Genomic DNA, 21,418 nt, shown 5'->3' with positions numbered 1-21,418 from the left:
ACTGGGTGATGGACAGGACAGATCATGAGACCCCAGTACTGATTGTTGGGGTCACTTTCTATTGCTCAGTTCTTGTTTCTGCTATTGTTCATCTCAAGATGCTCCTGTTCTGCGACCTCCATGTCCTTGCCCGAACTGTTCCTTCTACCTGAAATGTATCTCTACAACAAGCTTCCTACTTGGCAAGATTGTATCTGCCCACCAAAGCTCCTGCTTCCTCCTGGATTCCAACACCACCGCCCCCCCCTTGCACCCCACCTCCTCTAGGAAAGGAGAATCTCTTTCCACACCTGTAGCATTTAGCGGTCCCCTCATTTTGGCTGTTTGCCAACTCCGGCTCTGACTTCAGAGTCTCGGCCTGTGCCTCCTACTTGAATGTGAGCATCCTGGGTGTGAGGACGATGCCCCATTATCTTCATATTTCCTCCCTTCCCGGTCTGTATCCAGCCCCAGGAAGTCAGTATGTCTCCGTGAATGAGTGGAATGAATAAATGAAGTATCCTGCATTGGATCCTTCCTCCAAAGCCTTACCCCCTGTGGCTAAGACTGCTGGCTGCCTCTCAAATATGCATTCTCCCCGTCTTCCTTGCCAACAGAACTACAATTTTATTTGGCTGGCAATTTGTCTAGCTAAAGCATTACATTTCCCGGTAGGCATAGCCAGTGAGAAGCAAACACAAATTGTTGGGTGGGGTTTTGGGGACAGCTCCTTAAAAATGTCTTACTCATCTAGGTGATATACCATTCACCCCCTTTGCTCCTTTTTCTTGTCTGGAATCTGGATGTGATAGCTGGGGCCTTAGCAACCTTTTTGGACCTTGAGGCCAACTTGAGGATTGAAGCCAGTCATAAAATTGATGGAACACAAATCCAGGAGACTGGTTTCTGATAACTGTACAGCACGGTGCAGCTTTGGGACCATCCACTTTGGGACTTCTTATCTATCTGAAGCAATTGCTCTTTTCTCTTATCTGCAGCCAAACACAATATTTACTAAACAGCCTCTCTATCAGCACTCTCTTTTTTCTAACCTTGACGTTTATTTTCTACTCTTCCTTACATCAAGAAAGTAAGGTTGTACAATGTTTTCAGTGCCATCATTTTGGAATTGGTTTCATTCATTTATTCATTCAACAAATATGTACTTAATAAATAAGATATATAGCAGGCACTGACTTTGATTCTGAAAACCAGAAATGAGCAGCAGAGCCCTTGCACCTGTCCTCAGGAGTTCAAGGGTTATTGGGAGAAAGGGTGTATTAACTAGATAGAGCAGTTTTCTCAAAGGCCCCAGGCAGGAGGGACCTTCGAACATTGGAACAATTGGAAGAAACACATAAGAACAAGGAGGAAAAGGTCAGACCATGAAGGCATTGGAGGCCATAGAAAAGACATTCTGGTTTTTCTTGCAGCTTCAGGAAGCCACTAAAAGACTTTAAATTATAAATTACGCTAAGATATTAGTGGCCAGAATTGGCTTTTTGGTGATATTTGGCTCTCAGTAGATAAATGCTTGAATAAATCTCTAATGGTGGAATTTATTGTCTGGGAAGGCATTTAGGAGTCCATAATCCAGAAGTACCCCTGAAAATACACCTTAGATATGGTAAATATCACCTTCACCTTAATCCTGTTAAGAATTATCAGAGATGCTTAGATATGGCTAATACTTTTTTCTCTCACTTTCGTCAAAAGAACTTTCTTTCCTGGGACGCCTGGGTGGCTCAGTCGGTTAAGCGTCTGCCTTCAGCTCAGGGCATGATCTCAGGGTCCTGGGATGGAGTCCTGCGTTGGGCCCTCTGCTTGGCGGGAGTCTGCTTCTCCCTCTCCTCTCCTCTCATGTTCTCTCTCACTATCTCTGTCTGTCTCTCTCAAATAAATAAATAAAATCTTAAAAAAAAGAACTTTCTTTCCTTGAGTAAATTAGGTGGAATATGTCTCTCTTGCCGGCCTTGTGATACGGGTTACCTGCCTGGTTTGGGTTCCATTTTTCTTTTCATTGGCATCAACCCTTTCTGTAAACCATTTTGAGCTCAGGAGAAATCAGTCTTCAGTGATCTGAGCCCATACATTGAAGCAAGAGGCCCTGCCTGGCAAGTTATTGGGTTTGTAGGGGATATGCGTACAGCTTACAGTGCCCCAGGGTACTTGCAGAACCCCTTGACAGGAGCTCCAGAAAGTCGACGAAGGTTTAATAATGAAAATGGACAAACCTTGCTCGAGCAAGGATCACTCTCGCTGACTGTCAGCTATGACACGCCAGACTCTGGTGCTCACGCGCTATGTCATTTAATCCTCAAGCCACGCTGTGACGGTCTCTATGGTTATCTTTACTGCGCCGAGGAAGAAACTGAGGTTTCGAGAGATTAGGTTATTTGTCTGTGGTCACACAACTAAGAAGTGACAACACAGTATCTAAGAAACTGGACAGCCCCACTCTAGGGGCCTTGCTTCCCATGACACTCTCTGGGTCACATATGGGCCTCTTCAGCCTTGGAAGGTCCTCTCTGCACACAGGGTAGCCACCAATATCAGTTCCCTGATATATTTGTTTCTTAAAGTTGCTCTAGCAAAGTTCCACAAACCTGGTGGCTTAAAACAATGGAAATGTATTCTCTCACACTTCTGGAGGCCAGACCCCCGGGTTCTACTGGACCAAAATCAAGGTGTCAGCGGGGCCATGGTCCTTCCAGAGGCTCTGGGGGAGGGCCCATTCCTTGCCTCTATTGGCCTCTGGAGGCTGCCAGCATTCCTTGCCTTGTGGCCTTGTCACCCTGATTCCTGCCTTCCCTCCTGTCTATGTTGGCTCTCCCTCTGCATCTCCCTTGTAAGGATGCCCGCGATTTCATTCGGGGCCTCCCTGCATGATTCAGGATAAGATCTTCAACTTCGTTACATCTAAGACCCTTCTTCCAAATAAGATAACAGTTGTAGTTTCCAGGAGTTAGGACCTTGTGCCTTTGGAGACCATCATCCAGCCTGGCACATGTGATTCTGTGTTCTATTGCATGAGGGACCATGCCCTGCCGGGTTGCCCTGGTTCACGACCCACGTTAGCGGCCAGAATCCATCATGGAGAGCCTTCTCTGTCCCCTAGCCTCCCTTGGTGTCAACCAGAGCCTAACTGGGCCGAGGACCGGGTAAGCATTTAAACCCAACATGACATAATGTTTGTCTGAAGGTAAGTCTGCCTCTAAATTATTTGCAAATGTTCCTCACATTTCTTCCCCCTCTCTTTTTAGGATTCAGAGCCAATTTGTAATAAGCAAGAGCAGTTTGACCCAGATTAAAAGATACAATTAGTCTGTCTGCATGGTAAACCTAAAAAAGTACTACTTACAACAAGTTATTGTTTTTTTGACAAAGGAAGATGTCCTAGCAGAACAATAAAGTTCCCACCACTGATAGGAGCCTTGTAATTTACTCAAAACACTATGGTGCGGAGATAGAACAGCCCCTTAGAACCTGCGAGATCTCAGCGTGTCCTGCTCTGGCAGGGATAAGAAGGGACCCCCAGGAAAGGTGGGCTCCATTACTGCACAGAAGAGAAGGGATTGCCAGGCAAGGGCTCAAGACCCCCCACCGCCGCCGCCGCACCCTCCCCCCCCACCAAATTCCGGCTTTCACTTAGAACTGCTTAAAGTTGTTTCCCTGGAAATGTGTGCCCAGTGGGGCTGCCAAGTATATGGGGGCCACCCTGAATTATACATAAAAGTCCTACCAACTCAGGTGACCAGCTGTCCCAAACTGGCAGTGGGAGGGGCAATCCTGGGTTAGGAATGCCAGCTAGTGAGTTCTGGAGTCATGTCTGGCCCTCAGGCTATTGGTTGGAAATCTTGGCTATCATTCTGGGGGGATGCTGGCAAACTTGAGGTGGCTGGATATCAATGGGTCCCTCTCCTCCTTGGCGCCACCTTCCTTTTATAAGGCGTCAGCCTCGGCCATAAGAGTGTGCGGCTATGGAAGCCAGCCCCCGAAGCAGCTGGGTACTGAGTGCTCCCTCGGGGCCAAGAGCGTTGGTAGCTCCTGCTGGGGATTATCCCGTTTAAGCCTCACACCCCAGTGCGGGTACAAACTCTTGCCATGCTCCCAATAGAGAGCAGAAAACTGGGTGTTACGGATTGAACTGTGTTCCCTTCAAATTCGTATGTCAAAGCTCTTGCCCCCAGTACCCCAGTGGGTGACCTCATTTCGAGAGAGGGTATTTATAGAAGCGATCCATTTAAAATGAAGTCATCAGGGTGGGTCCCAACCCAATAGGACTGGCGTTCTGGGAAATCTGGAGACACACACACACATACACAAACACACACACAAGAAGAATGATCATCACGTGAAGACAAAGGGAGAAGTCGAAATGATGACAGAGAATGCCAAAGCTGGGGAGCAAGTCACGAGCAGCCAGCGGAGAGGCCTGGGCCAGGTCCTGCCTCAGCCCTCAGAAGGAACTAGCCCTGTGCATACCATGCTCTGGGCCTTCTAGCCTCCAGGACTGTGAGACAATACATGTCCGTGGTTTCAGCCACTCCATCTGTGGTATCTTAGTATGACAGCCCTGGTAAACTAATACATGGCGCTTACAGACGGAACTCTCTGGAGCAGACATGGCTAATTGTCTGACCTACAGGTGTTCCCAACCCTTTGTGGGTTGCCTTCCACTATGAAGACTCCAGGAGCAAAACTCCTGTTCGGTCAGCCTCTCTTGAGCTAGGAGTGGCCACCGACTTCGATCTGGTCAGTGAGACCTAAGCCTCTGGGCTCCTTCTGGAAAAGCTTTGGTCTCCTGATAAAAGAGACAGCGCAGACTTGTCCCGGCCCCCCATCACCTCGTCTGCGGGCAGGTGCGCTGCCTGGCCCTGCAGGAGCCAGCCTGTGAAATGAGGAAGAGCCCAAAGAGCCTCAGAGTTCCTGGGTCTTTCCTGGCTGAGTCACTACAGCTGGACTTCTTGTTATGAAGGAAAAATAAACCCTGATTTCTTCAATGCGCTGTAGCCATATTTTATGCTCCCTCCTGCTCAGCTCAGCCCCAGCTGCTCCCAAGGCGGCGGTGCCCGGCTGGAGCGCGTCAGGGCTCTGCTTAGACCCAGCTCACTCTCGCTGTAGTGCCTGGGATGTGAAGCCTCGGACTGTGGACAGAGTTGGGCCACACACCCTGGAGCTGAGTGTCTTCATCTCGTGGCCCCGCAGGGCACCCGGGGAAGGGGGATGGGGGGACGCAGCAGCTGCCCAGCCCTATAAACAGAAGAGGAGACACGCGCCCGCAGTGCATGGGAGCAGCGCAGAGTTGGGAGAGCTACAAGATGCCTCACAGAGCTTCATTCCTTCTCATCCAACTTGGCTCTCAGGCCCTGGAGAACACCGCACCACCTTCCAACCCCTGTTTCGGGGGAACCAGAGCTTTCTAGGAGGGAGGCCATATTTCAGGGGCAGGGCATCACAAGGAAGGGTCCACGCAGCGGCGCTAGACAAGTTCTAGATGATTCCTTGTTCTCGTTTCTGCTTCCTCAAACCTTAGAATCCCTCTGTGGGTGTTTTCTACATCCCTCCTCCGTGCCAAGTACAGTCTTCTGTGCATGATGGCATAAAGATATAAAAGTGGAGAGCCTGCCTTGTCACCATTATTTGGACCTCTGTTCGTCCCATAGCAGATTTGAACGGAAGAATAAGGCCAAGTTTTGGCACACCCATTCAGCTGCATCTTATCCGGAGACCACAGTGATTGGGTCAAGGGCAGACATGTGACCCCCAACTGGGCCAATAAGAAGTCTCCTCTGGGATTTTAAAAATTAGAGCGGGAAAGGATGCAATCCCTTCTGCGGTCAGGAGGCTCTAAGAATGCAAGGCCCTGGCCCCTAGAGTCCACGGTGCCTGGGGTATGAAGAAAGGTCCTGGGCAGTATGACGGGGTCCAGTCTCACCTGTCTGCCTGCCATTCCTCAAATGTGAGTTGGACTAGAATCACAACATAGTCATTACAGTAATTTTCATTTAGTGAACATTTAGGGTGGGTCGGCCCCTGCACAAGATGCCCTCACTCTGGACTTTCGAGCGGGCGATCCCTTCACTGACCTTCCAGAGAAGCATGCTTGCCCTTCCTCCGTTGCAATTACCACACCTCACTTGCTGAGTGCTTGCAGGATAGAAGACTATAGAAAACGGCATATTAGATTCAAGTATAAGCGTGTGCATCATGTGTTAGCCAAGCTTAGGCTGAAATAATCTGAAGCAAACAACCCAACATTTTTAGGGGGTTAACCACGCGTGTTTATTTCTTGCTCACGTTTCACATCCATGGTGAGGGGTCTAGGACTCTGGCTAAGGATGCAGCACTGTGGTGGAAGAAAAAGAGAGCATGACACACTGATTCAGGAATCTTCTACCGGAAGTTGCCTGTCCCCATGCTCATGGTTCATTGGCCAAACAAGCCACATGGCCATGCCTGAGCTCAGCAGAAGAGGAAAAGACGGCCCTTCCAAGGGAGGGATGCCAAATCCTTGTGAGCACTGCACTGTCTGCCACGCCCTCCATACCGGGCCGGCCCAGTGCTTTGGACCTAGCGAGTGCTCAGCGATCTCTTGCACTCTTGCCTCCCTGCCTATTTATCACAACTGTAAGAAATACTCAGGCATTGTCTGTTCAATGTCTGTTTCACCCACTAGACTATAAATGGCCTTGGGGAGGGTGTGTGTCTGCTTAATTGCTGTAACCCAGCACTTAGTCAAGTACCTAAGACACACTAGGTACAATGAATGCTCATTCATGAATAAATGAATGAATAAGGAAAGAATCCATAACAGAATTTACACCTGCCTTATTCAAGTGCTATTCTAGCTCTGAGTGTATACCAAGCCTTGTGCTAGGGCCAGGGATGGAGAAGTGGATGGCACCCCACTTTCCAGCCCTCCTCCTGGAGGTGGGGGCTGGAGCAGGATCTTGTCCAGCCTGCACCCGCCCCACCCCATCTGAACCAGGAGGTTGGATACATCAAATACATTTAACCCCAGAACGCTTCGTTCAAATGATAACTTACACGAAGCACCAATATAAAATATTGAGCCACATGAAATTCTCAGTGTCCTGCTTCTGAGCAACCAAAATGGCAAGCTCATACAATTCAACCTCATAGGAAAGAGATGAGAGCTCTGTTTGAAGCTGGGCCCCCACCCCTTCAGTGTTTTTCCATCCCTACAACACTCCTCCCCCCCCCCCACACACACATTCACAGAATCCCAGTGTAGAAATCTCTGGATGAGATGATCTCCAAGTCCTAAAATTCTGAGTCCCTGAACTGAGCTTTAAAGCAGGACTCTCGGCACCAAAACACACGGACCAGATCCATGTGATGCACCTGCTGCGTCTGGGAGTCTCAAAGGCAGCCCCAGCTCCCCGGTTCTGCAGATATGGCTGTGCAGCTTCTTCTATGTGGCCTACGTCCCGTGGTATTGATTCTCCCGTTAGCTGGATGAGAAATCGCAGCGCGTTTTCCTTGCATGGCTCTTCCATGCATCTCTGTCAATGCTGGTTTACATTCTGGGATTGAACTAATTTGTTTCCCGTTTGCTCCTGGCTGCAAACTTCAGGCAGCTCAGCTTTGCTGCCCTGTGTTTGCAACATGGTCACCGCCCCCCCGCCCCTTGCCGTCCGCATCCCCGGCTAACCACATCTGAGAGCAAGGAGGATTAGCAGGCTCAGTGTGATGGGACATTGGCAGTTGTAGCCAGGACAGTCCTGCTACTGTTGAGAGCTGGGGGTGGGAGAACAAACACTCTGATGGCGTCTGAAAGGAGGCAGGGGGTGTTAGAGAAGGGGGAGCGCACCTTCAGTGCGCAGCTTGCGTACCACCCGGCTCAGAACACCCCCACTCCGACAGCAAGCGAGAAGAATCATGGCGATGCTGCTGACTGAAGTTAAAACTTTACTGAGGATCAAGCACGGAGCAGAGTGCTCACTGGTGTTCATGCATTCCAGACTCCCCTCTTCACCACCGCAGCACCCTGTGAGGTATCATTTTCATACCCATCTTGCAGATGGAGGAACCAGGACCCAAGGGGGGAAATAACATCACCCATTAGGACTCCAGCTTCCAAATCTGTGTCCAACTTGAGGATTTATGTCTTTAACAACGGCCTCCCCAGATTCTGAGGCTTCTAGGAGGCTACTTCCAAAGTATACTGAGCACCATAGCCTGAAAATGGTGGGGATGAAGTGTGGTTTTCTGGAAACCTGAGCTGAGAGATGCCTTTGTGGGGTGGGGGAGATTGGAGACGGCTTTTGAGACACTTACAGTCCTCTGGATGGACCCACATGGCATGTTTTAATTTTAAAGTGACAAGCTAGGAAGACACTTCCTCAGGCTTCCCCAAACGCGTGCACATTGGCTGATAAGAGGGCCAGTTTTCTCCTTGACATTCTTCTCCTCAATAGAGTAAGTAATTTCAGCTGTAAGAATATTTATTTCTAACCCCCGCCATGGGACTCTTTACAAACAATTTTCATGGTGAGGATGAAAAAAGTGGAACCTCTAACCATTTTCAACTTTTTTTCAGGAGTGGCCTGCAAAACATCTGGTTAATATTTTTGAAAGCTGAGCATATGCATATTCTATGACCTGACAATTCCACTCCTGAGTAAACACCGAATAGAAATGAGCACACACGTTCATCCCAGATGAACGTTCAGAGCGGTACTTGCAGCCCCAAACTGGAGGCAATGCAAAGGCCCGGGGGTTTACAAGGGAAATGATGGTCTGGTCACACAGTTGTACAGGGACGCAGCAGTGGGAAGGGACAGATCCAGCTGCACCCGGGGACATGGAAGGGTCTCACACTCACTAGGTTCACAGAGCAGAAGTCAGATAGAGAAAAGTGCATCCTGCATGATTTGAGGCTTACAAAGTTCAAAACAGGCAAACACTAACATCCGGAGTTAGAAGTCAGGATCATTTTGCCCTGGGCTGGTGGGAGGGGGTGCAAGGGGGCTCCTGGGTACTGGCTTAACTGGGGCATTCACCATGTGCTCTGCACCCTTTCTGTATATGTTATACTTAAATAAAAACCTTACCTGAAAAAAAAAAAAAAGGCTGTGACCTTCAGGTGTCCTTGAACCTTATATTCCTGCCCAGCTCACCAGGGATGCAGTGCAGTGGGACTGGGCCAGGCTTTGTTATTTTCCTCCAGAGCTCCTATTTCAGTAGCAAATCCCTTATCTGCTAGCTCAGCATTAAATGGAGGGGTGCCACCAATTTGTAAGTAGAAAGTGGGTTGTAAAAATAATTAGGGAGTCTTGACCAGCATTTTAAAAGACAAAATGTACTATCACATGACATAAAATAACAGCAATATCAGACTGTAAAACAGGTAGTAAGGGTAAGGATAATGTGGTGACATGAAATTTTTTTTTTTTTAATTCCAGTAGGGTTAACATACATGTAATATTAGTTTCAGTTGTACAACATAGTGATTGATCACTTCCATACGACACCCAGTGCTCATGATGACAAGTGCCCTCCTTCCTCCCCATCTACCCTCTGATAAACATCAGTTTGTTCTCTAGAGTTAAGAGTCTGTTTTTTGGGGGTGCCTGCATGGTTCAGTCCATTAAGCATCTGCCTTCGGCTCAGGTCATGATCCCAGGGTCCTGGGATCGAGCCCCGCATCATCGGGGAGGCTGCTTCTCCCTCTTCCACTCCCCCTGCTTGTGTTCCCTCTCTCGCTGGGTCTCTCTCTGTCAAATAAATAAATAAAATCTTAAAAAAAAAAAAAGAAGACCAACACGAGATAGCCCTTGGAGCTGGTGTAGAGGTGGCCTAGGACTCATTCGGAAGTAGATGAAGGAAGTGATAATATTCCATATCCTCACTCATTGTACCCCAGGGCATGCCCCCACCTCTCAGATGAATCCTGGGTACCAGAGGGTCCCCTCTGGTCTGGCTTTCCGGGAAGACCCTGAGGTTGGCTCTCTTCACGTCCCCATCCCCATCAAAACTCACCAATCCCTCTGGGTTTTGCTTGCTGCTCCATGGAGGTGACATTTACACCTGAATGAAGCCCAGAGAACTCAAAATCAGTAGAGAAGCCAGAAAAACATCAATCAGCTGGCTGCTTTCCTCCACTGCCTGGTTTAGCCCAGTCCGAGATCCCATTTGAGGAAAGGAATTAGAGATATGGAAAAGAGAACCCATGTTTCTACTCTCTCCTCTCTCTTTAAAAACCATAGATGTACCAGTGCCCTCTGCTCCCACACCCTTACACACACACAGGACCCCACCTCCCAAGCCCACATGGCATCTTGCATACACACACACACTTCCATGTTGAGCCAGTGTCTTCAGACCCACTCTGCTATCTGTGCTTGGCGGCTGAGCTGCGTGAACTACATCCACGGGCACCCTTGCCTTCAGGCTTCCTGATTGGTTTGGCCAAATAGAAACTGACAGGACATCAGATAATTTCTGAAAGTTTCCAAATCTGCAGAAGTAGGGGCCTGGAGCCAGAAGTGACCCTGAAAATCAGAGGACTCTTGAAGAAGGACCTGGACCATCCATAGCCTGACTCAGTCTTACCTAGATTGTAAGAAGCAGAGGGACCTTAATGATATCTGTGTTGCAGTTTCAAATGACAATCTATCTATCTATATAGTGAAAATGGCTAAGGGCCATGCTGGATGCATGTTCTTTAAGTTTCTGTGTTTTTCTCAGAAACAATTTTTTTAAATGATAAAAGATTGATAGACAGGGAATGGCTACATTATTTATGGGAAGCCTGTGTGTGTGTGTGTGTGTGTGTGTCTGGGTGGTAATGACCTGGTTACCTCCTTCCACTGCCTCCCTGAGCAACTAGACTATGGGTGTCTTTGGGCTGAAACTGGGCCACTGTCTCCCTTTTCACAGAGCTGTGTGGCCAACAGTCCTGTGCTTATGAGCAACCCCATCGCCAGCAGTATCTCATGCATGTTGCTCCCCCTCATAACTATGGGGGACACCAAGCATCATTATACTTTAGGACTATCACTAAGGGGAAATTTTTATGGAGAGCGCCTTGGTCATTACAGTATCAATAATTGACTCTCACCCGGCACTTACGGTTTTGAAGTCTCTCCATGTCCACAGCCATATTTGTGCATTTACTGCATTGTCTGACCTGGAAGAAACTGGATCAAGGAGGCAGCTACCCAGAAGCAGAAGAAGTTCACCTTTTTGGAGCCCTACCCTATGTCAGAGCCTGGGTGAAGGTTTTCTTTAATCCTCATAATGACCCAATGGGTTGGGCATTGGCAGAATCCCTGCTCTACAGACAAGAAGCTGAGGTTCAGAGAGGTTTGTAACTTGCCTAAGGTCACCCATATTAGACCAGGATCTGAACACAGATCCGACTAGCATCAACGCCGTTGGAAATCTCTGCTGCTCTTGCAGGACTTTGGTGCCAGTGGTTGGTGACGACACGTGGAATTGCTACAAACGCTTTGTGACAGAAATAGGGATGCTGTGTCCTATGACGTGGAGAACTAGTTAGTGTCCTCTAACCCTGATTGAGAATTTTATTAACAGCTCAGTAAAATGTGGCTGGTGTTTGACCCCCAATCATGGTGAAATAGTATGAGACCCAGATAAAAATATGAAGCTATTTAAAAAAATTCTGATAGTACCATTCCCCTGCTCAAAGTTTTCTGTGGCTTTTCTTAAGTATGTATCAGTTTCCTATTGCTGCTGTAACAAATTACCACCAAGTAAGTTTAAACCATACAAATTGATGATTTTATAGTTCTGGAGTCAGAAGTCCAACATGGCGTCACTGGGCTAACATCAAGGTGTTGGCAGGGCTGTTTTTCCTTCTGGAGGCTCTGGAGGAGAACCCTTCTTCCTTGCCTTTTCCAGCTTCTAGAGGCCACTCACATCCCTTAGTTCATGGTCCCTATCTTTATCATCTAAGCCAGCAATGTCACATCTCCCTGACCCTCTTCCTTTGTCATGTTTCTCTGTGCCCATAGCTGGGAAGTCTTCTTTTAAGGACTGGAATGATTGGATTGGGCTCACTTGAATGATCTAGGATAATCTCCCCATATCAAGTTCTATGCCATTAATCCCATATGCAAAGTTCCTTTTGCCTGATAAGGTAACATTTACAGGTTCTGGAGATTAGGCCATGGGCCGTTGGGGGCCATTTTTTGTTTACCACAAGTAAAACCCTCGAAAGTGTGACCTTACCTGTCCCTAATTTAGTTGCACTATCTCTATAGCACTTGCTCCCAGAAACAGAGCCCCCCAGGCTTCACTCAGGTCCCTGGGGCAGGTTGACACTCACTGGCCCCTCCCCCTGCCACCTGCCTTTCCTCTCCCCATTCACCTCCCACCACCAACATAATTCTGACTCATCCCCTTCCTCAGAGATGCCTTCCCTCACCTTATTACACCCATCAGAAAAACTTAGGCCCCTTGTGAGATCCTTAAACTTATCCATCATAATGTTAGCTGCACTTTGTAATAGTTTTTCATGCGATTATTCATTGAATGGATGGTGTAATAGTTAAGTATTTACCCAGGCTCCTGGGTAAATGTCCTGTCTCCTCCGCTAACTGGTTGTTGGATATTAGAAGAGTCACTTAGGTGGCTCCCTGCCTCAATTTCCTGATCTGTACAGTGTATTGATCATATTATATTATTATAAGATTAAAAGAGTTTCTATGTGTACCTTCTTACCAGTAGATCTTCATAGAGTAGTGCCTGTCAAATAATAAACTTTGATACACACATGTAAATATAACATATATATAATTTATTTATATAAATACTTACATATTTTATTCATTTATTAGTAAAGAAAAATTTTAAATATTCTATATCCAGTACCTGGGATTGGTAGTTGCTCAACAAGCTTTTGTGGAAGGAAGGAAGGAAAAGGAAAGAAAGGAAAGGAAAGGAAAGGAAAGGAAAGGAAAGGAAAGGAAAGGAAAAGAAAGGAAAGGAAAGGAAAGGAGAGAGGGAAGGAGGGAAGGAAAGGGAAGGGAAGGGAAAGAAGGAAGGGAGGAAGAAAGGAAGGAAGGGATCATATAGAGATCTCTGCTCTCTATAGTAGATTTTCTGACATTTCCTTAGTCAATATAATGGCAAAGTAGCCAGAGCAATGGCAGAAGTAACATAACACAGGTTATTTTCTCAGCTTTGATGATCTATCTTAATAAACTTGGGCCAGTCGCATTGCTGCTGAACCCATTTACCTGGTAAGAAAATCCTTATTGCCGAGAAAAGTAGAAGATGTAAGCCACCTTGGCTGGCATGAGCAAATTCTAACAGGCGTAAGAATGTTGCCACAAAGCCCACCAATTTTTGTTTGCAAGTGGGCTTGGATAAAAAAAAAATTAGCACAGAAAAAAGAATATGTTGAAACATAGCTACTCTGGGATAGCTAGAGTCATGAAAACAGCTCACCAGAGCAGAAGTTATGCTACTTGATAAAGCTAACACAACAGTGGACCTTATTGATGTAGCTGTTGCCCTCGGCAGAAGCATTACAAAAATCTGTCCAGACAAAACAAACAACTATGCCGCTCTGGCAGAAGAGCTAACGTCCGTGTGGAAACTGAGGAACATCAAAGTCAAGACAGTCATCATCTTGGCAATAGGAGTGTTGTCCTCTGCACAAACCACACATCTGGGGGGGTGGGGTCCAGGGCTCGGTTTGGACTTGTGTAGGAAATAGGGCTTGCTTTTGCTTATCCTGCATCCATTGCTCATTTTGGAAATAGCACCCCAATTTTTCACGGAGTGCCAACTCTCTACTACTCACAGTCATTGCTGGGGAGAACTGACTCCACTCCTGGCTACAGGAATTAGCCCATGACCCAAGACTGGTCAATGAAAATTCTGCATCTTCCTGACCACCAATATTTGGTCCAGCAGTGGACATGTGGCATAGTTGGGACCAATGAGGCTCCCTCCCTTGGAATTTCATGGAAACTAATGGGAAAGAGACACTGTCTTTCCAGAAAGTTGCTTAAGTCATAGAGGTATGTGACAGAGATGGGGACACTTTGTTCTATGTCATAGGGAAATAGCTTTCACCAACCCTGCTTGAGGACTTCATTATCGGCTCACGAAAATGTGGCTGATGTTTGACCCCCAGTCATGATGAAATAGAGTGTGACCCAGAAAAAAAAATAATAAAAAAAATCTGATAGTACCATTCCTCTGCTTAATGCCTTCAATGGCCTTTCTTAAGTATTCATTGGTTTCCTATTGCTGCTATAACAAATTATCACAAACTAAAGTTAAACCACACAAATTCATTATTTAACCATTCTGGAGTCAGAAGTCTGACGTGAAGATATCGATGGCATCTTTGTTATCATGTGGGGAAAATCTGACTGAAAACCAAAGCCAACAAGGAACAAAGAAGAGCCAAGAGGCAGAGGAAGGGTCCTGATGGAAGAGTTGAACCACGGTGCTCTCTGGATTCCATTGGAACATGAGCCAGTCAACTGCTCTTGGGGGTGCAACCTACATAGTCCTGACTGGTACAGGAAGTCTCTAAGTACAGGTCACCTCACGGGGCTCTGAGCCCAGATACTCTCCCATACCTCAGATTGGAAAACTGAGTTTTTGCCCAGGAACTTCCTTGACCACCCGCCTTAGGGAACTCATGTCCCAGGCTGTTTTGAACCGCTGTGTCTCTGTTCAAGCTTGGGCCTCTGCTGGGATGGTCTTCCTTCCCCACCTCCTCTGCTTAGTAAATTGCTTCTCAGTCTTTCAGGTCCAGTGGGGAGACTTTGGCATGAAGTCTTCTCTTCTCCCTGCCCAGTAACTGATCACCCCCTTGACTTGTCACCTGACAGCTCTCACAACCCTCATGAGGTGGCCCTGCAAATTATTTGATGCCTGCCTGTCTCCCTCTCTGTACTGTGAGCTCCTTGAGGACAGGCACCATGAATGATTCATCTCTGATCCTGCAGTTTATACATGGCCTGGCCCATTGGTCAGAGAGTAGACAGTATGAGGAGCAGTCAAATTTCCATGAAGCCTAGCAAAATTCTATTTAGAGGTTTGAAATCCCTCATGAGAGCAATAGGGAGAGTCATTGAGGGGTTAAAGCAGCAGGGAGGCAGGATCTTGCTCCTGGTGAACTTTCTGCCATGCTGACATGAGCTTCTGCTTTGCTCCCGAGAAGAAGACCCATCCCTGAGCCCTATTCTTTGGTCTGTTTCTGACGTTCTGAGTTTTCTCCTTAGGACCTGCTGATCCCTCGACTCCACCCCCGTGGGGCTACGGAGTGTGCATCTTCTTACCCAAGGACAGACCGTTGGATGTGCATGAATCTGAGAAGTTCAAGTTGAGATGAATTCTTGAGTCACAGTTGCTCCCCTCCTTTCCCTCCACCTCCCCCAGAGCATCCTTGTTCCTCCTCTGGGTTTGGCCTCATGAGCTAACATGATGACAGGGTACAGCAAACATAAATGAACATGCCTTTCAAAATCACACCTTTCCCAAATCAGTTTTGCAGCAGGTGCTTTGAGTTGAGAATGGTGCCCCACAGAATCACAAAGAAGTCAATGTCATCCTAGCATGGGATCAAGAGCATCCTGGCTACCTCCAGCCAGCAAGAAGTGATCCAGTAAAAGATTATGATTACACAGTGCTCGCAGCCTCTTGGATCTCTGGGTCACACCTATGGTTTATACCCCAGGCTGGGACCCTCTGCTGTGGCATTTTGACTCTTTCTATTTATAGACTCGTTGAGTGGAAAATATCCAGAGACTGCCTCCACCCTCTGACCCTGTCTTTTACTTTGAAAAAAAACCAGAATATTAAACCAAAAAATCAGAAATGCTGGCATCCATCCATGGCAGCCTTGAGCAGGAGCTGGGAGCAGCTGTCCCTTTTAGATGGACCTGTTGTCCCTGGTTCCTTCCGGTCCCCACGAGACCCTCCTTGTTCTTTTGTGTCAGCTTCCTGGTCCTTGTAGGCAGGTGAGCGTTTGAGTCTTAGACTTTGATATTATCCCAGGCCAACAACCAAGCGAGCATTATCCTTGTATTCTCTTTCCTTTCTTCCTGGAATCTAAAAAAAGAGACTCTCCAAGATTGGGGAAGGTCTGTCTCTTTATGCCCTTTTTAATTTCAGGTTTTTATAATGAGGGTTCTCAGTTTTTGCAGCACAAGAGACCTCCCCCATCTCGGGTCAGACTTTCTGCCCAATAATATCAGCTGCATGCTCTTGACTCAGGTTCAACAGAAACCCAATCCAGTGAATTTCCTTTTGACTTCAGTTCATGGTGGGTTCCAGATAGCCGACTTGAGCGGTTTTGACTTTGCCTTTGAGTAGATGAACTTCCAAGAGTAATTCCTATCCTCCCCTACATCATGCCCCACCACTATTAACACTCATGGATTGTTTTCTCTTTGTGTGGCTTCCCAATTTTCAATAATTCCTTTGCCCTCATATCAAAGTACTGTGGGGTGCCATTGTTAGCCTAATAATATAACCAAGTATAATAAGAAAACACGTTGAAATATGTATTTAAAAAATTATGTGCGGCCTAATCTAATAGGTGTGATATCCAAATTCTGTCAACTTTGAAAATTAGATGTTTCCCTGAAAAATGGACTCACTTCTCATCCAGGGAACTGGAACCTTTGCCAACATCCTTTTGTGATAGCTGTGAAAGAGCCAATATCTGGAATGAGAAGGGAGAATCCGTTCCTTTGTCCAGGTAACGTGTCTACATATCTCTAAATGTCCACACACTGGGAAATCGTGCTTTCCACTTCTGCTGATTTTCCCCTGCTGACAAAGGACAGACCGTTGGATGTGCATGGATCTGAGAAGTTCAAGTTGAGATGAATTCTTGAGTCACAGTTGCTCCCCTCCTTTCCCTCCACCTGATGAAAACATGGCAAGATTTTCCAGGGCATCCATGTGTCTAGAGAGCAGCAGATCCGAGCACGGAGTTGGAGACTTCACAGCAGTACCAGTTTGCTGCGTGATGTCTGCCAAGTTTCTATCTGTCTCTGAGCCTCATTTTCTCTGCCTATAAATAGCAGCAGGAAGGCAACATCTTTAATTTGGCCTCCTGGGAAGCAGATTTTGCTCCAAGGAGGGGAGGGGAAAGGAGTATGGAGTGGGACGATGCCATTCCAAGGACAGCACCTAGAGGCTGGTCAGTGAGATCACACCCGGCTTCACCCCCAGATCCTGAGAACCTGCTGGAGGTGGCAGGAACGTGGAATCCAAGTGATTCCAGAGCAAAGCCACCTCCGACTTTGCTTATCGGGCCGGGAAGGAAATGAATTCGTGGGCAGCGGGAAGTACCATACCCCGGGTGGGTGGGACACAGAATGGGAAGAAATGCTCCCCTTTCCCAGGACGCTGCTCAGGGTGGTCCGGAAGCTGCTTTGGTTTGTGATGTCATAAAAGACGCGGGCAGCCCGCGCCCCGCTGCCTGTCACACGCCGGGCTTTGAACGACGGGCTGTGATGGATAAGGGGGCCCCTCACTCGCTTTTCTCCGCAGACGGATGTCAGGACCGCGTGCCCGCCCCGCCGGGCTTTCATTTTCCCTCCTGCTTTCCCCGTGCCTTTAATCAAGGCCTCGAAGGTAATTGCTCTGTGGACAAACAGCTCGCGGCCTAGTGTGCAACTAACAATTAGTTTAGAGGCTGTGATCTATAAATTTTGAGGAGAGGGAAAGAGGATTTGGTGCACTTGGGCCATCGTTTCTAATGAAGAAAAATAACACACCGGAAGGGATCCCGAGTGTTAGCAAAGCAACTTAATATCATCTGGTCGTGATTTGTAGGCCTCGATAATGCCTTGTGATCTTGGGGAGAGAGAGAAAACGGGGTGGGGAGGGGTGCGTGGTCATTGGTGGTGTTTCTTAAAAAGAAAAAAAAAAGCCCCTTGCTCCGTGTGTATGAGATTTATGACACGCGGGCCACCATCTGTATAAACCCCACCGATCTTCCATCACTGTCCCCCAGCTCTGTAAACGAGGCTGGCCCGAGAGGGACACCATAGGAATGTCGTCCTATTTATTGTTTATAAAAATAAACTGGCTGGCCGGAGATGTATGTGAGGAATTTATATCAAGCAGCTGCACAAGCAAGTGGCCCAGGATCGGGGAGCTGAGGAAGTGGGGAGGGGGAGGAGGTGTGACCCTCGGCACAGAGCAGGCCCTCTCCCATCAGCCAGGGGAGGACCACTTTGGGAGATGAAAGGGAAGGAGGGAGAGAGGAGGCCAGATTCAATATCCAACCAGGTCAAACCCCTCTTCCCTTTGGTGAGACCACTGAGTGACAGCATTTGGAATGCTGGTCTCGAAGGAGCAGGGCTCCCCTCCCAGAGGAAACACTGGCTTGAACCCTGAGGGACGTCCGTGGGGTCCTCTGAGGGGAGCAAAGAGCAAAAGAAGACATTGAACCCGATCAAAGGCTCCCTGATGCATTGCTGTTTTAAGAGCTGTGTGCGTCTGGCATTTGACTAAGAAGCAGCGTCAAGTGGGATAGGCAAGAGTGGGTTCCTTCAGCCAGCCCTCGCTGTGGGGTGTCATCACCTGAGCTCTGTCACCTGCACGTGAGGTGGGCTGTCTTGGGGCTGCTCAGAATTGTAGGGAGCCACCTGCCCTCTTTAGATCAGTCCCTGAGCCCAACTGACAAGAACAAGGCTAAGATGCAGATGTTGATAGAACGTCAAAGTTGAAGGGCTCTGGAAGGAGGACCCCATAGGTCTTCTTGTTTTATGAATGAGGAAACAGAGACCCGGGTGGAGGGAGACTCACCCATCCTGCCAAGTGCTCGGAGTGAGGCTGGGATTAGACCTTAGGTCTCCTGGCTCTCACAGGCAGGATTCTTCTCTGCTAGCCATGCATCCAGTCCTTCAGCCGTTTGTCCATTCCCTGGTGCTTCTCTATTCCCTAGAGTCTATTCTCCAGACCAAAGCCAGGGGTAATCTTTTAAAGACATAAGTCCAGTCCCCTATCGAAAGCCATTCTGTGACTTCCAAAAGCAACTGGAGTAACACCCAGACACCACATGACCTGGCCCCTGCCAGTGTCCCCAAACTTCTCATCTGAACTCTTGCTGGTACCCATTAGCCCAGAGACAATGGCCTTCTTTCTCTCCTTGACCAAGCCAAACTCCAACCTCAGGGCCTTTGCACTTGCTGTTCTCTCCATCTGGAGTCCTCTTGCCCAGAATCTTACCATTTCTACATTTGTGTCACCATTCAATGCTGCTTAAATGTCACCTCCTCAGAGAGGGCTCCCCCGCCTACCTATTTTATTTATTTACTTTTTTTGACTACTCTTTTTAATGTAGCATCCTTCTGCCTGCCACAAGTCACTCTCAAGTTCGTTAATCAGCCTTACTGTTTTTCTTTCTTTAGAGCACTTATCACAATCTGAAATAAAATAATTATCTACTTATTTATGGTCTTTCTTTGTTCCCCATTTGTCTATCTTAAGAGAGCAAGGCCTTTCTTATCTTGTTATCTTCATAGGCATTCATTCATTCATTCACTTACTCAACTATCTTTACTGCATCCACCTGTAACTGATGGTCCCATGCAATCTACTTTCTAGTGAAGAAGGTAAAAGAACAAATTAATGGTAGGACCCCTCTCTCAGGATTGTGGTAAGTACTAAACATTAGAAAATTACAATAGTTTATGAATGTAAAGTTTTGAGCCCAGTGCCTGCTCCTTGGTATCTGCTTCATAAACACTAAAGTGTCACACTAACTCTGTCCTCTAGATTCTTAGGTTAACCTGTCTTAATGAATTTATAGTTAAATACAAGAGACTAATGAGCTTGAAGACAAATTACTTGAGAAGGAGCTAATATCTCTTCGGAGAGGTTAACTGAGGCTGTGGGGCCAGTTGATAAGATCATTGACCTGCTGAGGTTGTTGAGAAGAGCAGTCATGCCCGGCAAGGGTTAGAGGGGTTGACCCCTGAGATCCACTGCCAGCCCAGCCCTGCTCTCCCTGTTGCATGAGTGGGCATCCAACTAGCCAGACCTGTTTCAATGGCGTAGACCACCAAGGGGGGAAAATGGCATTCAGTTACACCAGCAACACTCACTTACTAGCTAACCATGTGCATTTACAAATGTTTTTCCACATAATCTTTAAAATAAGTCTTCTTAACCTTAGGGGGGAATAAATCTTTTTTTTTTTTTTTTTTAGATTTTTATTTATTTTTTGACAGAGAGAGACAGCGAGAGAGGGAACACAAGCAGGGGGAGTGGGAGAGGGAGAAGCAGGCTTCCCGTGGAGCAGGGAGTCTGATGCGGGGCTCGATCCCAGGACCCTGGGATCATGACCTGAGCCGAAGGCAGACGCTAAACGGCTGAGCCACCCAGGCGCCCCAGGGGGGAATAAATCTTAAAATTGTGTGCACCGTACTTTGTGTATATACAAGCACAGGGTTTTGTTTGTTTGTTTGGTTGGTTTTGGTTTCCCTGGGGAGAAGAACCATAGTTCTCAATGCTCAGGGTTGCCAGTGCATTCCGTGTCTCAACATAAGTTAAGGACCACCGAGCTAAATTGTCAACTCTTAGAGCTTTTTGGGAATTGTGAATCTCTCCTAATTTCTTTAAAAATAAAGCACTTTCCCACTAACTTGGGGTGACATTTCTAACATACCAAATTCAGGTAGTATTATACTGTTTACTTATTCAATAGTTATCTATTAAGCCTGACCCTACTAGGGTCAAGAACTATCCTACAAACAGCCAAGACATCAGGGCTGAGATGAAGAAAGGTCCTGTTCTAAGAAGGTTACCTTCTAGGGGGACAAGGAGAGTAGATAATAAGCAAATAAGCAAATATACAAGACAACTCCAGTTGTTGGTGAGTGCTCTGGAGAAAATAAGGCTGGGATAATAGAGAAGAAAGAAGGCATTGCTTTATATTGGATGGACAGGGCAAGGCTCTATGCTCAGGTGGTATTTGCGCCAATCTGAATGACAAGATAGAGCAAAGATCCAAGGAAAGAGTGACTCAGACATTTCAAGCAGAGGAAACTGCTAGTGCAAAGGTCCTGAGGCAGATATCGTGTTAATAAATTTCAAGGTTGGCAAAGAAGAGGCAGTGTGGCTCCAGAGGAATGAGTAGAGTGAGAGTGATAAGGCATGAATCAAGGTGGAGGTGGAGGGTGACATCTCGTAGAGCCTGGTAAAACTTGATTTGGATTTTGGATTTGACTTTAGTGTTAGGAGAAACCATTGGAAGTGATTACCAAGACCACACAGTTTCCCACAGCATTAGGTGCTTCTGATAATAATTTCTATATGTTCATGTATTTGGCGAGAGAATAGCAACACACTATTGTTTCTTTAAGAAAGAATGTTGACTTTGATTTTCCAAGTTGAGTTCCCAGATCATTTACCAGCCCTACGGTTGAAAGACACTGCACCCAAGTATGCTGAGAAGATG

Source organism: Leptonychotes weddellii, chromosome 16, assembly GCF_054177405.1.
Source record: "Leptonychotes weddellii isolate Sample4059 chromosome 16, ASM5417740v2, whole genome shotgun sequence".
Taxonomy (NCBI): domain Eukaryota; kingdom Metazoa; phylum Chordata; class Mammalia; order Carnivora; family Phocidae; genus Leptonychotes; species Leptonychotes weddellii.
The sequence above is the reverse complement of the archived record's forward strand: the minus strand, read 5'-3'. Positions refer to the sequence as shown.